This window comes from Dendrobates tinctorius, unplaced genomic scaffold, assembly GCF_039654945.1.
Source record: "Dendrobates tinctorius isolate UK_male_01 unplaced genomic scaffold, ASM3965494v1 ptg000332l, whole genome shotgun sequence".
In the NCBI taxonomy this organism is placed as follows: domain Eukaryota; kingdom Metazoa; phylum Chordata; class Amphibia; order Anura; family Dendrobatidae; genus Dendrobates; species Dendrobates tinctorius.
This window is the reverse complement of record NW_027361998.1, coordinates 17,932,887-17,949,435: the sequence shown is the minus strand read 5'-3', so window position 1 is coordinate 17,949,435 and position 16,549 is coordinate 17,932,887. Positions and strand designations below refer to the sequence as shown.

The 16,549-nt window shown below is 43.8% G+C and overlaps 5 non-coding genes across 5 annotated transcripts; all 5 read left to right on the top strand.

The window, feature by feature from the left end:
* The first annotated feature begins 964 nt into the window (after positions 1 to 964).
* On the top strand, positions 965 to 1,037 carry TRNAV-AAC (transfer RNA valine (anticodon AAC)). Its single transcript has one exon. It is a non-coding gene; the product is annotated as a tRNA-Val (tRNA).
* Positions 1,038 to 2,133: 1,096 nt separating this feature from the next.
* On the top strand, positions 2,134 to 2,207 carry TRNAV-AAC (transfer RNA valine (anticodon AAC)). The gene has a single exon. It is a non-coding gene; the product is annotated as a tRNA-Val (tRNA).
* Positions 2,208 to 12,249: 10,042 nt separating this feature from the next.
* TRNAV-UAC (transfer RNA valine (anticodon UAC)) lies at positions 12,250 to 12,322 on the top strand. Its single transcript has one exon. It is a non-coding gene; the product is annotated as a tRNA-Val (tRNA).
* A 768-nt stretch (positions 12,323 to 13,090) lies between these two features.
* TRNAV-AAC (transfer RNA valine (anticodon AAC)) lies at positions 13,091 to 13,163 on the top strand. Its single transcript has one exon. It is a non-coding gene; the product is annotated as a tRNA-Val (tRNA).
* An 86-nt stretch (positions 13,164 to 13,249) lies between these two features.
* TRNAV-CAC (transfer RNA valine (anticodon CAC)) lies at positions 13,250 to 13,322 on the top strand. The gene has a single exon. It is a non-coding gene; the product is annotated as a tRNA-Val (tRNA).
* The last annotated feature ends 3,227 nt before the right edge of the window (positions 13,323 to 16,549 follow it).

The window sequence follows — 16,549 nt, the reverse complement described above, 5'->3', positions numbered from 1 at the left end:
GTCCCCAGTTCGAAACTGGGCAGAAACACAGGTTTTTCTCTTGGAAAACGATCTTTTTGACTTTCAGTGCTTGTTCTTTATTGCTTGCCATGACCACAGCATTTTTTGTTTTTTTTCAATCGGTTCGTTTCTGTAGTGTAGCGGTGATGTTCGCTTTACACGCGAAAGCTCCTTAGTTCGAAGCTGGGCAGAAACACAGCGTTTCTCTTGCAAACTAGCGCTTTTGACAATGAGTGCTTGATCTTTAATGCTTGCCATGACCACAGTAAACGCTCTTGTCTGGTTACTGTAGTGTAGTGATTGTCCTGTTTGCCATCCTCCTGAAAGTTCCCTGTTTTGATCCCAGGCAGAAACATGTGGCTTTTCTTTATTTTGATCACAAATGTATATTGTTGGCTTAATTAGCATTAGTTAGCATATTCTATTGCTGGTTTAATGAGCATTACTTTTACCAATGTGATTATTTCTACCCGTTTTTGCTTTTGGCAAGCATGTGTGTTTTTGACAGCGTCTAAGTGTTCCTAATTCAAGTAACACCTGATAGGATCAAGGTGCGAAAGCAGGCATCTAGGTGCTTTTTCTTTTTGGCTTTTGGACAAAGGCATGAGAATGTTTTGTGGAGCATGGTTTTGTTTCCCTGTTTGTTCTTTTTCTCCAATAGCCTGACAAATGAAAGGTTCCTGTGTTGCAAAATGCACTTTGTCCTGTCTTCAGACATAGAGGAAGACCTCTTGACTTTGGCTGGATGTTTTTTTCTTTTTCAAGTTCATTTCAGCATGTTTAAACATCTTTAACTTTGCATGGAGTTTCTGAAGTGTAGTGGTTGTCACGTTCACCTCACACGCGAACGGTCCCCAGTTCGAAACTGGATAGAAGCATGACATTAGGCATTGATATTAAAGCTTTTGACGTTGAGTCTTTGTTCTCGATGGCTCGTCATGACCACAGTAACCTTCCGCAGCCGGTTTCTGTAGTGTAGTGGTTAACACGTTTGCCTAACACGCGAAAGGTCCCCAGTTCGAAACTGGGCAGAAACACGCTGTTACCCATTGGTATCCAAGCTTTTCACTTTCAGTTCTTGATCTCGATTGCTTGTTGTCACCACAGTAAGCGCTTGCATCTGGTTTCTGTAGTGTAGTGGTTATCACATTCGCCTCACATGTGACAGGTCCCCAGTTCGAAAGTGGGCAGAAACACAGCTTTTTCTCTTGGAAAACGATCTTTTTGACTTTCAGTGCTTGTTCTTTATTGCTTGCCATGACCACAGCATTTTTTGTTTTTTTTGAATCGGTTGGTTTCTGTAGTGTAGCGGTTATCACGTTTTCTTTACTCGCGAAAGGTCCTCAGTTCGAAACTGGGCAGAAACACAGCATTTCTCTTGCAAACTAGCGCTTTTGACAATGAGTGCTTGATCTTTAATGCTTGCCATGACCACAGTAAACGCTCTTGTCTGGTTACTGTAGTGTATTGATTGTCCTGTTTGCCATCCCCCTGAAAGTTCCCTGTTTTGATCCCGGGCAGAAACATGTGGCTTTTCTTTATTTTGATCACAAATGTATATTGTTGGCTTAATTAGCATTAGTTAGCATATTCTATTGCTGGTTTAATGAGCATTACTTTTACCAATGTGATTATTTCTACCCGTTTTTGCTTTTGGCAAGCATGTGTGTTTTTGACAGTGTCTAAGTGTTCCTAATTCAAGTAACACCTGATAGGATCAAGGTGCGAAAGCAGGCATCTAGGTGCTTTTTCTTTTTGGCTTTTGGACAAAGGCATGAGAATGTTTTGTGGAGCATGGTTTTGTTTCCCTGTTTGTTCTTTTTTCCAATAGCCTGACAAATGAAAGGTTCCTGTGTTGCAAAATGCACTTTGTCCTGTCTTCAGACATAGAGGAAGACCTCTTGACTTTGGCTGGATGTTTTTTTCTTTTTCAAGTTCATTTCAGCATGTTTAAGCATCATTAGCTTTGCATAGAGTTTCTGAAGTGTAGTGGTTGTCACGTTCACCTCACACGCGAACGGTCCCCAGTTCGAAACTGGAGAGAAGCATGACATTTGGCGTTGATACTAAAGCTTTTGACGTTGAGTCTTTGTTCTCGATGGCTCGTCATGACCACAGTAACCTTCCGCAGCCGTTTTCTGTAGTGTAGTGGTTATCACGTTCGCCTAACACGCGAAAGGTCCCCAGTTCAAAACTGGGCAGAAACAAGATGTTACCCTTTGGTATCTAAGCTTTTGACTTTCAGTTCTTGATCTCGATTGCTTGTTGTCACCACAGTAAGCACTTTTATCTGGTTTCTGTAGTGTAGCGGTTATCACGTTCGCCTGACAGGTCCCCAGTTCGAAACTGGGCAGAAACACAGCTTTTTCTCTTGGAAAACGATCTTTTTGACTTTCAGTGCTTGTTCTTTATTGCTTGCCATGACCACAGCATTTTTTGTTTGTTTGAATCGGTTGGTTTCTGTAGTGTAGCGGTTATCACGTTCGCTTTACACGCGAAAGGTCCTCAGTTCGCAATTGGATAGAAGCATGACATTAGGCGTTGATATTAAAGCTTTTTGTTCTCGATGGCTCGCATTACCACAGTAACCTTCGGCAGCCGGTTTCTGTAGTGTAGTGGTTATCACATTCGCCTAAAGCCTCTTTCACCCATCAGGTTTTCGCCGTCAGGCGCGATCCGGCGCTTTTGACAGAAACCGGATCCGGCGAAATGCAATGCCGGCTCCGGTTTCCCCCCAATTGACTTGCATTTGCGCCTGATCGCGCCGGATGGCCATGCGTTTCATCCGGTTTTCGCCGGATCCGGCAATGTGTCGCGATCCGGCGTCTGGAAAAAACGGCTACTGTAACGTTTTTTGTCTCCGGCGAAAAAGCCGGACACGCCGGATCCGGCGCGTCCGGCTTTTTCACACAATGAGCGCCGCAATGCGCCGGATCCGGCGGCCGAATCCGGTTTTTTGGTCTGAGCATGCTCAGTAGCTCTGCCCACAGGAGATATATAAAAGCAAGACAATGGGACCCTCAGCCACACCCAACATGCCACCCAAGCCAAGAACCAGGAGCAGGAGAAGGCAGCAGACATCTGCAGCAGCAGCACCATCAGCACCACCACAAATGGAGCAGCAAATGGAACATGCTGAGGAGGGGAGTCCAGCAGCAGATAAGAGACGGTAATTATCAAATCCCCCATTCCTCCAAACTAGGGCCATGGAATATCAAGATATTCATTGGCCCTTTGTTTCTCTTTATTCAACAGCCGCCAAAGAGATGCAGCAGCAGCAGCAGCAGAAATGGCATCACTGGCAGCAGCAACAGCAGCAGCAATACCCACAGCCATGGAGTCTGGCCATCAACAGGACAGCACGTCTTCTTCTGGTAGCCCTCCCTCGCATCGTCAGCGTTTGACGGTAAGTTTTTATTTCCAAAATCCATCATCTCTGTAATATATGTCTATTCATTGCCTTTTATTTCAAAACAGGAATCACAAGATGAAGAGGAGCTCCCAGAAGAAGAAGGAAGGGGTGGACAGACACCTGGAGTGGGCTCACAATTGGTAAGTTTTTTGCATCAAACGCAGAAACACAACATCACACTACACACAACACATAGAAAACAACGTTCTGCAGACCACACACAGCAAACAAATGCCTACATCCAAATACATAACATTTTTTGTTTTCTTCTCTAGTCTTCCCAATCTGGTGCTCGGCCAAGAGGTCCTCGCAGTGCCTCCCAGGGTCGTCAGCGACAGCAACGCGGCGGTCACCATCGTGGAAGTATAAATATTTTTGCTTTGTTTTTTTGCACTTTTTATTTCATTTCTTTTGTGGAGGCTAATTATGTTATTTTTGTCTTTTTCTTTAACAGCCTTCACAGCGTGCTCCCGACTCTGACGGTGAGGATGGAGGGATTGATGTGTACCGCCTCATCGATCTCATCAGAGAAAGGGAGCCGCTCTGGAATATGGCTGACCGCCGCCACGCTGACCTGATCGTTACCCGACGACTCTGGGAGGAAATCTGTTCGCTCCTTGTGGGCCGCTGGGAGGACCTCGATGTTCGGGCCCAGATTAAAGAGCGTAAGTATATACAGTACCGGTTGCTTGATGTAAACCAGTGTTTCCCGAACTCCAGTCCTCGTGGTCCCCACGGATCATGTGTTCAGGATTTCTATTTACTATGGAAATCCTGAAAACATGACCCCTGGGGACCATGAGGACTGGAGTTTGTGAAACACTGATGTTGTATACTAACCACTCCTTTCTCGTTTCAGGGAACAGAATTGTGAATCGGTGGCGGTCTGTGAGGGATCGTTTCAAGAAGGAGTTCAATAAAGAGATGCGGGCCCCGAGTGGATCTGGAGGACGCAGGAGCAAGTACAAGTACGCACAAGCCCTGTCGTTCCTCCGGGAAACAATGCTCACCAGAAGGTAAATATTACACACCACATGTGAAAAAAAATGTTAGATGTAACTTTTTTTTTTCAGCCAGGGCCATACCATGTCAGTATTTTAATTGTTTTTTTTCTCTTTATTCCACAGCACGGTGAGCAGCACTCGGGAGCCTGCACGATTGGACCCTTCTGAGGCGATCCCTGAGGAGACCGGCACCGAGGGACACTTCGACCGCCCCGGTACATCTGCACCTTCCCAGCCTTCCCACACATTCAACCCATCTGTCCCATCCACCAGCACAGGAGCATCGTGGCCGCCTACATTACATGAAGCTGCTGGTGAGGAGATCGCTTTCCCTTTACCCCACCCTTCTGCCCCTGCCACCTCTAGTACACCTGCGGGTACTGGGCGGCAGCGGCAGAGGGGGTCAGGAAAAGAGTTATGCGCAAGAGTTCTTGCATCTGAATGCATCTTTCCAGAACTGTCTAAAAGTCTTGTCAGAGCAAATCTCCGCAGGCTTTCAGCAGATCAACTCTAGCATTCTGGAGGTGAAGACACTTCTGCAAATCATGCATTCAGAAGCAAGATCTTCGCCAAACCACACCTTTTTCAGGTCTGTTGTGGAGCGCATGGCAACACTATCTCCTACCCAGCAGATGCATGTAATGCATTCGTGCCATGGTGCTCTACAGCAGGTTACCTCCCAACCTCCACCTCCCACCACTGTAGTTCCTCCACCTGCACCCCCTCCAGCCACTTTCCATCCTCCCCCTCCTATTACATCTGCACCCCCTCCAGCCACTTTCCATCCTCCCCCTCCTATTACATCTGCACCCCCTCCAGCCACTTTCCATCCTCCCCCTCCTATTACATACCAGCAACCTCACCAGTACCAGCAACCTCCCCAGTACCAGACATATCCCCACTTCCAGCAACCTGCCCCATACCAAACTCCTTTCCCGTACCAAACTCCTTCCCCGTACCAAACTCCTTCCCCATACAACTTTCCATCAACATCATCTGCTCCTACAGTCCCTGCCCAACCCTCCACTCCACCGCCCACCACCTCTTCTGCCTCCAACATGTCCACCCATTCTGTAGCTTTTTCCACACCTTCACCTCTAACTGTTCCTTCCCCACCACGATCCCAGTCCTCTCTCCACACACCCAGTGTCGAAGTGTCCCGCAGCCCCTCCAGCAGTATTTCCACCCCACACTACACAGATTTGTAATTTTTTTTTTTTTTTAATAAAAATGCCCATTGGGTTTAAAACCTTTATTAAAAAAGTTTTTTGCACTTTAAAAACATTTAAAAAAAAAATAAACATTTAAATAAAAGTTAAATTATCGTTTCACAATGGTTGTCTGTCTTTTCTTTCTGCGGCGAACTATGTTTAAAAAAAGGTTAAATACAGGGTATTTCAAAGGTAAAAAGGTATTCAAAACCAGGTATATAACTGTGGGTAAATTTTAGCTTTTTGCCACAGTTGTGTTCCTGGTTGTGTTTGAAGCAAAGTATTTCACCTAAAAAGTTGTGTTTATTGTTGGTGATTTCCTAACAATGTACACAACTTTTGTTAAAAGGTGAAATACTTTGCATAAAACACAACCAGGTACACACCTGTGGCTTAAAGCTAAAAATAGTAGACCATGACAAGATAGCCAACTTTGGTTGGCAAAGGTATATACTGTTGGTCCAGAAGGTACACAAGTTTGGTTAGGGCACAAATCTTTCACACTCTGTCATCCTGCCAGTGTACTCTGCCTTGAGGGTCAATTTTAAAAACCGGATCCGGCGTAATCCGTCGAAAAACAGATAGAAAAACGGATGAACCGGATGAGACGGATCCGGTTTTGTCTGTCAAGAACAAGACTGATCCGGCAGAAAACCGGATCCGGCACATCAGGTTTTACAAAACATTTGCCGGATCCGGCATTCCGGCACGACGCCGGATCGCGCCTAACGCCGAAAACCTGATGTGTGAAAGTAGCCTAACACGCGAAAGGTCCCCAGTTCGAAACTGGGCAGAAACACGCTGTTACCCTTTGGTATCCAAGCTTTTGACTTTCAGTTCTTGATCTCGATTGCTTGTTGTCACCACAGTAAGAGCTTGCATCCGGTTTCTGTAGTGTAGCGGTTATCACGTTCGCCTCACACGTGAGAGGTCCCCAGTTCGAAAGTGGGCAGAAACACAGCTTTTTTTCTCTTGGAAAATGATCTTTTTGACTTTCAGTGCTTGTTCTTTATTGCTTGCCATGACCACAGCATTTTTTGATTGCTTGAATCGGTTGGTTTCTGGAGTGTAGCGGTTATCACGTTCGCTTTACACATGAAAGGTCCTCAGTTCGAAACTGGGCAGAAACACAGCGTTCCTCTTGCAAACTAGCGCTTTTGACAATGAGTGCTTGATCTTTAATGCTTGCCATGACCACAGTAAACGCTCTTGTCTGGTTACTGTAGTGTAGTGATTGTCCTGTTTGCCATCCTCCTGAAAGTTCCCTGTTTTGATCCCAGGCAGAAACATGTGGCTTTTCTTTATTTTGATCACAAACGTACATTGTTGGCGTAATTAGCCTTATTTAGCATATTCTATTGCTGGTTTAATGAGCATTACTTTTACCAATGTGATTATTTCTACCCGTTTTTGCTTTTGGCAAGCATGTGTGTTTTTGACAGTGTCTAAGTGTTCCTAATTCAAGTAACACCTGATAGGATCAAGGTGCGAAAGCAGGCATCTAGGTGCTTTTTCTTTTTGGCTTTTGGACAAAGGCATGAGAATGTTTTGTGGAGCATGGTTTTGTTTCCCTGTTTGTTCTTTTTCTCCAATAGCCTGACAAATGAAAGGTTCCTGTGTTGCAAAATGCACTTTGTCCTGTCTTCAGACATAGAGGAAGACCTCTTGACTTTGGCTGGCTGTTTTTTTCTTTTTCAAGTTCATTTCAGCATGTTTAAACATCTTTAGCTTTGCATGGAGTTTCTGAAGTGTAGTGGTTGTCACGTTCACCTCACACGCGAACGGTCCCCAGTTAGAAACTGGATAGAAGCATGGGAAGAGTCTTGAGGAGATCATTTGCATATTCCCAGTGCCTTCTGGGAGAAGTGAAGAGTCTCCGCGAGCTCAACGATCACTGGGTTTTGGCCGTTGCAGCTGAAAAGAGGAAATCGGAAAACCAGGGGAAGAGTCTTGAGGAGATCATTTGCATATTCCCAGTGCCTTCTGGGAGAAGTGAAGAGTCTCCGCGAGCTCAACGATCACTGGGTTTTGGCCGTTGCAGCTGAAAAGAGGAAATCGGAAAACCAGGGGAAGAGTCTTGAGGAGATCATTTGCATATTCCCAGTGCCTTCTGGGAGAAGTGAAGAGTCTCCGCGAGCTCAACGATCACTGGGTTTTGGCCGTTGCAGCTGAAAAGAGGAAATCGGAAAACCAGGGGAAGAGTCTTGAGGAGATCATTTGCATATTCCCAGTGCCTTCTGGGAGAAGTGAAGAGTCTCCGCGAGCTCAACGATCACTGGGTTTTGGCCGTTGCAGCTGAAAAGAGGAAATCGGAAAACCAGGGGAAGAGTCTTGAGGAGATCATTTGCATATTTGGCTCATCTTTCATCGTTTTTAAGAAATCTCAAGATGGAAGAGGCCAGGAGCCATTTGGTGAGCTGCATTTCTTGCTACATGTTCACAGACTTACCAGTGGAAAAGCCAAACTTCACATGCCACAAATGCAAGCTTGTGTCCCTGTTGGAGGAAAAGTTGCAAAATCTCGAAGAGAGGTTGGCTACGTTGAAGATCATTAAGGAAGGTGAAGAATTCTTGGACAGAGCAGAATTATCTCTTCATGTTACAGAAAGAGAAGAAATTCGAAGTGCACCTGAAGAAACAGAGGAATGGAGACATGTGACCCAGAGAAGCAGGAGGATCAGGAGGCAGTCAGCACCCATACTGCTCAGGAACCAGTACCAGGCTCTCACGCAGGAAAACAATGAAGAAATACATCAGGATAAGACTTTGCCAACAAACAGCAACCTTGTACGCCTTCAGAGTCCTCCTGGATGGAGAAAGAAAAATGTTGTGAAGAAGAAACGGAGAGTGGTGGTCATGGGGGATTCCCTGTTGAGAGGAACAGAGGCCGCTATCTGCAGACCGGATATAACTTCAAGAGAAATGTGCTGTCTTCCAGGTGCAAAAATTAAAGATGTGTCTGACAGGATATCAGGACTCTTCAGACCTACAGATGACTACCCATTCCTGCTACTACATGTGGGGACAAATGACACCGCAAGAAACGACCTGGAAACCATCTACAGAGACTTTGAAGACTTAGGCAAGAAAGTGAAAGAACTGGGAGTGCAGGTGGTCTTCTCTTCCATCCTCCCAGTGGATGGCCATGGAACAAGGAGGTGGAATAAGATTCTGCAGGTGAACAACTGGCTACGTCGATGGTGCCGTCAGCAACGATTTGGATTTCTGGATCACGGAGTGAACTACTTATACGATGGACTACTTGCTAGAGATGGGGTGCACCTTACGAAGACTGGAAAGCATGTATTTGGAAGTCGCCTTGCTACACTTGTAAGGAGAGCTTTAAACTAGAACAACATGGGAAGGGAAGCAAAAGACCAGAAAAAGCCATACACCTGACAAATGCTATTGAGAACTCTGCTAATAGAAGTGGAAAGGAAGAACAAAGACGAAAGAATCTAATTAATAAAAATATTGGAGAAAGAGAAACCAATCACAAACTAAAATGTTTCTATACTAATGCACAAAGCATGGGCAACAAACAAGGAGAATTGGAACTACTAACACAGGAAAAGAAATATGATGTCATTGGAATCACTGAAACTTGGTGGGACGATACACATGATTGGAATACAAGACTAGAAGGATACAACTTATTTGCAAGAAACAGACTTGATAAACGAGGAGGGGGTGTTGCATTGTATGTTAGAAACGCATATATCTGCACAGAGATTGAAGCTTCAGAGACTGGGAGTTCTGTGGAAACTGTTTGGGTAAGAATACAAGGACAGAACAATGGAAAGGACACCATTGTAGGCATTTACTACAGGCCGCCTGTGCAAGCTGAAGATATGGATGAACTCTTTATGCATCAAATGGCCAAGTTCTCCAAAAAATATGACATAGTTGTCATGGGAGATTTCAACTATCCAGACATTTGTTGGGAATCTCTCTCAGGCAAAACTAACAGGTCAAGGAAATTCTTATCCTCTCTTGCTGACAACTTTATCTTCCAAAAGGTAGGGGAGAAAACAAGGGGAACTGCTACCTTGGATCTAATCCTTATAAACAGGGAGGAAATGGTTGAGGAGGTAAAAGTGGCTGGAACCCTAGGAGGTAGCGACCATGCTATTTTAGAATTTTGGATAACTAGAGGCGGAAGACCTGTGAAGACTCAGACGTCAAGGTTAGATTTCAGAAAGGCAGATTTTAAGGGATTCAGAAAGATAATTGGAGGAATCCAATGGCTGGATATCCTTAAAGACAAAAATGTCCAGGAAGGATGGGAAATCTTGAAAAATGAAATTCTCAAAGCACAGTTGTTAACAATTCCGAAAAGAGGGAAGAATAGGAAGCATTTAAGGAAACCAGGATGGGTGAACACAGAACTTAAGCACATGCTAAAAAGGAAGAAAAAAATGTTTATAAAATGGAAAGAGGGAGGCATATCTAAAGAAGAATATAATGCTGTCTGCAGAATCTGCAGGGCACAAATCAGATTAGCTAAAGCTGAAAATGAATTGAGGCTTGCAAGAGATGTCAAAAGCAATAATAAAGGATTTTGGGGATATGTCAAAAGTAAAAGAAAAGTCAAAGATGCTATAGGATTTTTACAGGATGAAAATGATGAAATGGTAAGACAGGATGTTGAGAAGGCTGAACTTTTAAATTCCTATTTTGCATCTGTTTTCTCTCAGAAAGGAAATGTAACACCAACTGTTATTCACTGTCCTATTAAGGGAATAGAAGAATCCAGGATATCTATAAACAGAAAGATAGTGAGGAAACACTTAGCTAACCTAAATGAATTCAAGTCTCCAGGTCCAGATGAATTACACCCCAGAGTACTGAAGGAGATAGCAGAAGAAATTTCTGAACCACTCTCCATAATCTTTGAAAATTCTTGGAGAACAGGAGAAGTGCCAGAAGACTGGAGAAGAGCAAATGTTGTTCCTATCTTCAAAAAGGGGAAGAAGGTGGACCCAGGCAACTATAGGCCGGTGAGTCTGACTTCTATACCAGGAAAGATCTTTGAACAAATTATTAAACAACATGTAAGTCAATACCTGGATAAGAATGAAGTGATCAAACAGAGTCAGCATGGGTTTGTAACTAATAAGTCATGTCAGACTAACTTAATTTCCTTCTATGACGGTATCACTGATTGGGTGGATCAAGGAAATGCTGTAGATATAGTATATCTTGACTTCAGCAAAGCATTTGACAAAGTCTCTCATACAATCCTTATTGAAAAAATGACTAAGTATGGAATGGACAAGGCAACTGTTAGGTGGATTCATAACTGGCTTAGTGATCGGACCCAAAGAGTGGTCGTAAATGGCTGCACATCCAGTTGGAAGAATGTGTCAAGTGGGGTACCACAGGGCTCTGTCCTGGGCCCTGTATTGTTCAACATCTTTATCAACGATTTAGATGAAGGAATTGAGGGTAAACTGATTAAATTTGCTGATGACACAAAGCTAGGAGGGATAGCTAATACTAGAGAAGAGAGAGAAAGGATTCAAAAAGATTTAAATAAACTGGAGAAGTGGGCAGTAACTAACAGAATGGTTTTTAACAGGGAGAAATGCAAAGTACTACATCTGGGCAATAAAAATGAAAAAAGCATATATAGAATGGGAGGAATAGGGCTAAGTGACAGCACATGTGAAAAAGACTTGGGTATACTAATAGATCACAGACTGAATATGAGTCAACAGTGTGATGCAGCAGCAAAAAAGGCAAATGCAGTTCTAGGATGTATTAACAGAAGCATACAGTCTAGATCACGTGAAGTCATTATTTCCCTCTACTCCTCTTTGGTCAGACCTCATCTGGAATATTGTGTCCAGTTTTGGGCACCACATTTTAAAAAAGACATCAACAAACTGGAGCAAGTTCAGAAAAGAGCGACCAGAATGGTGACCGGTCTGCAAACCCTGTCTTATGAGGAAAGGTTGCAGGATTTGGGAATGTTTAGTTTGCAAAAGAGAAGACTGAGAGGAGACTTAATTGCTGTCTACAAATATCTAAAGGGCTGTCACATTGTAGAAGGCTCAACTTTATTCTCATTTGCACAAGGAAAGACTAGAAGCAATGGGATGAAACTGAATGGGAGGAGACACAGATTAGATATTAGAAAAAACTTTTTGACAGTTAGAGTGATCAATGAGTGGAACAGGCTGCCACGAGAAGTGGTGAGTTCTCCTTCAATGGAAATCTTCAAACAGAGGCTGGACAGACATCTGACTGGGATGATTTAGCGAATCCTGCTTTGAGCAGGGGGTTGGACCAGATGGCCCAGGAGGTCCCTTCCAACTCTACGATTCTATGATTCTATGATTCTATGATTCTATGATTCTATGACATTAGGCGTTGATATTAAAGCTTTTGATGTTGAGTCTTTGTTCTCGATAGCTCGTCATGACCACAGTAACCTTTCGCAGCCGGTTTCTGTAGTGTAGCGGTTAACACGTTCGCCTAACACGCGAAAGGTCCTCAGTTCGAAACTGTGCAGAAACACAGCTTTTTTTTCGCTTGGAAAACGATCTTTTTGACTTTCAGTGCTTGTTCTTTATTGCTTGCCATGACCACAGCATTTTTTGTGTGTTTGAATCGGTTGGTTTCTGTAGTGTAGCGGTTATCACGTTCGCTTTACACGTGAAAGGTCCTCAGTTCGAAACTGGGCAGAAACACAGCGCTCCTCTTGCAAACTAGCGCTTTTGACAATGAGTGCTTGATCTTCAATGCTTGCCCTGACCACAGTAAATGCTCTTGTCTGGTTACTGTAGTGTAGTGATTGTCCTGTTTGCCATCCTCCTGAAAGTTCCATGTTTTGATCCCGGGCAGAAACATGTGGCTTTTCTTTATTTTGATCACAAACGTATATTGTTGGCTTAATTAGCCTTAGTTAGCATATTCTATTGCTGGTTTAATGAGCATTACTTTTACCAATGTGATTATTTCTACCCGTTTTTGCTTTTGGCAAGCATGTGTGTTTTTGACAGTGTCTAAGTGTTCCTAATTCAAGTAACACCTGATAGGATCAAGGTGCGAAAGCAGGCATCTAGGTGCTTTTTCTTTTTGGCTTTTGGACAAAGGCATGAGAATGTTTTGTGGAGCATGGTTTTGTTTCCCTGTTTGTTCTTTTTCTCCAATAGCCTGACAAATGAAAGGTTCCTGTGTTGCAAAATGCACTTTGTCCTGTCTTCAGACATAGAGGAAGACCTCTTGACTTTGGCTGGCTGTTTTTTTCTTTTTCAAGTTCATTTCAGCATGTTTAAACATCTTTAGCTTTGTATGGAGTTTCTGAAGTGTAGTGGTTGTCACGTTCACCTCAAACGCGAACGGTCCCCAGTTCGAAACTAGATAGAAGCATGACATTAGGCGTTGATATTAAAGCTTTTGACGTTGAGTCTTTGTTCTCGATGGCTCGTCATGACCACATTAACATTCCGCAGCTGGTTTCTGTAGTGTAGTGGTTATCACGTTCGCCTAACACGCGAAAGGTCCCCAGTTCGAAACTGGGCAGAAACACACTGTTACCCTTTGGTATCCAAGCTTTTGACTTTCAGTTCTTGATCTCGATTGCTTGTTGTCACCACAGTAAGCACTTGCATCCGGTTTCTGTAGTGTAGCGGTTATCACGTTCGCCTCACACGCGAAAGGTCCCCAGTTCGAAACTGGGCAGAAACACAGCTTATTCTCTTGGAAAACGATCTTTTTGACTTTCAGTGCTTGTTCTTTATTGCTTGCCATGACCACAGCATTTTTTGTTTGTTTGAATCGGTTGGTTTCTGTAGTGTACCGGTTATTACGTTCACTTTACACGCGAAAGGTCCACAGTTCGAAACTGGGCAGAAACACAGCATTTCTTTTGCAAACTAGCGCTTTTGACAATGAGTGCTTGATCTTTAATGCTTGACATGACCACAGTAAATGCTCTTGTCTGGTTACTGTATTGTAGTGATTGTCCTGTTTGCCATCCTCCTGAAAGTTCCCTGTTTTGATCCCGGGCAGAAACATGTGGCTTTTCTTTATTTTGATCACAAACGTATATTGTTGGCTTAATTAGCCTTAGTTAGCATATTCTATTGCTGGTTTAATGAGCATTACTTTTACCAATGTGATTATTTCTACCCGTTTTTGCTTTTGGCAAGCATGTGTGTTTTTGACAGTGTCTAAGTGTTCCTAATTCAAGTAACACCTGATAGGATCAAGGTGCGAAAGCAGGCATCTAGGTCCTTTTTCTTTTTGGCTTTTGGACAAAGGCATGAGAATGTTTTGTGGAGCATGGTTTTGTTTCCCTGTTTGTTCTTTTTCTCCAATAGCCTGACAAATGAAAGGTTCCTGTGTTGCAAAATGCACTTTGTCCTGTCTTCAGACATAGAGGAAGACCTCTTGACTTTGGCTGGCTGTTTTTTTCTTTTTCAAGTTCATTTCAGCATGTTTAAACATCTTTAGCTTTGCATGGAGTTTCTGAAGTGTAGTGGTTGTCACGTTCACCTCAAACGCGTACGGTCCCCAGGTCGAAACTAGATAGAAGCATGACATTAGGCGTTGATATTAAAGCTTTTGATGTTGAGTCTTTGTTCTCGATGGCTCGTCATGACCACAGTAACCTTCCGCAGCCAGTTTCTGTAGTGTAGTGGTTATCACTAGAGTTGAGTGACTTTTGTTTTTTTAGGGTCGCGTTTCGTTTCGTGAAACCCGACTTTTCCAAAAGTCGGGTCGAGCAAGATCGTCCGATTAAAGGGAAAAGTCGGGGTCGTCCCGAAACACGAAACCCAATGTAAGTCAATGGGGAATAAAAGTCGGCAGTGAGAGGAGGACAGGAAACACACCAACAGTGCCCATTTGAATGCCAAAAACATCAATTCTTCTTACTTAAGCTTGTCAACCTTAATTAACTTCATAATATAAGTTACGCACTGAAAAATGGGTGTTATTTGGCTAAAGTTGTGGGGGGGGAGGGCTGGCTGCAGGTTTTCATGTGCCCTGGGCGAAAGAGCGCCCCTTTAACACATACCACAACTCATCATGCTCCGATACGGCAGATAAATAGCGGTATAGTACAATGAAAAATACCTCACTTTTTACATCTCATGACGAGGCCCATCTATTTCTCCATACAAAATCATTGGTCCCATATAATGTTTGAAACAGTATATGATGAGCTCCACATAATGCTACAGTATATGTTGGTCCCCATGGATGAAGCTCCACTGTCTTATGGGCCCAAATAATGCTCCAAACATAATGGGCCCCATTTCTAATGCTCTAGTGTATAATGGGCCCTGTAAATGCTGCTCCAGTGTCTGATGTCCACCTTTGGAATGTTCCAGTGTATGGTGGGCCCCATCTATCATTCTCCAGAGTATAGTGCTCCCCAAAAATTGCTGTCCCAACATTGAAAACAATCAAATAAGTCTCCTCGCTAGGGAATCCCTGTACTTGTCTGGACAGGTGCTGTAGCTTGCTTAACAGCTCGCCAGCCGTTCTCACGCCCAGTATGGATTGCACGTGATTGCACAAAGGTTAGAAAGGGTACCGTATCCCTGGATAACATGTATGGATAGCGTACACATTCAAAATATATGTCTATACAGCATGAGGCAGGCTCAGACGGTGTTAGGCCCAGTATGGATTGCACGTCATTGCATAAAGGTTAGAAAGGGTACCGTATCCCCGGATAACATGTATGGATAGCGTACACATTCAAAATATATGTCTATACAGCATGAGGCAGGCTCAGACGGTGTTAGGCCCAGTATGGATTGCACGTCATTGCACAAAGGTTAGAAAGGGTACCGTATCCCCGGATAACATGTATGGATAGCGTACACATTCAAAATATATGTCTATACAGCATGAGGCAGGCTCAGACGGTGTTAGGCCCAGTATGGATTGCACGTCATTGCACAAAGGTTAGAAAGGGTACCGTATCCCCTGATAACATGTATGGATAGCATACACATTCAAAATATATGTCTATACAGCATGAGGCAGGCTCAGACGGTGTTAGGCCCAGTATGGATTGCACGTCATTGCACAAAGGTTAGAAAGGGTACCGTATCCCTGGATAACATGTATGGATAGCGTACACATTCAAAATATATGTCTATACAGCATGAGGCAGGCTCAGACGGTGTTAGGCCCAGTATGGATTGCACGTCATTGCACAAAGGTTAGAAAGGGTACCGTATCCCCGGATAACATGTATGGATAGCGTACACATTCAAAATATATGTCTATACAGCATGAGGCAGGCTCAGACGGTGTTAGGCCCAGTATGGATTGCACATCATTGCACAAAGGTTAGAAAGGGTACCGTATCCCCGGATAACATGCATGGATAGCGTACACATTCAAAATATATGTCTATACAGCATGAGGCAGGCTCAGACGGTGTTAGGCCCAGTATGGATTTCACCTAATTGCACAAAGGTTAGAAAGGGTACCGTATCCCCGGATAACATGTATGGATAGCGTACACATTCAAAATATATGTCTATACAGCATGAGGCAGGCTCAGACGGTGTTAGGCCCAGTATGGATTGCACGTCATTGCACAAAGGTTAGAAAGGGTACCGTATCCCCGGATAACATGTATGGATAGCGTACACATTCAAAATATATGTCTATACAGCATGAGGCAGGCTCAGACGTTGTTAGGCCCAGTATGGATTGCACGTCATTGCACAAAGGTTAGAAAGGGTACCGTATCCCCGGATAACATGTATGGATAGCGTACACATTCAAAATATATGTCTATACAGCATGAGGCAGGCTCAGACGGTGTTAGGCCCAGTATGGATTGCACGTCATTGCACAAAGGTTAGAAAGGGTACCGTATCCCCGGATAACATGTATGGATAGCGTACACATTCAAAATATATGTCTATACAGCATGAGGCAGGCTC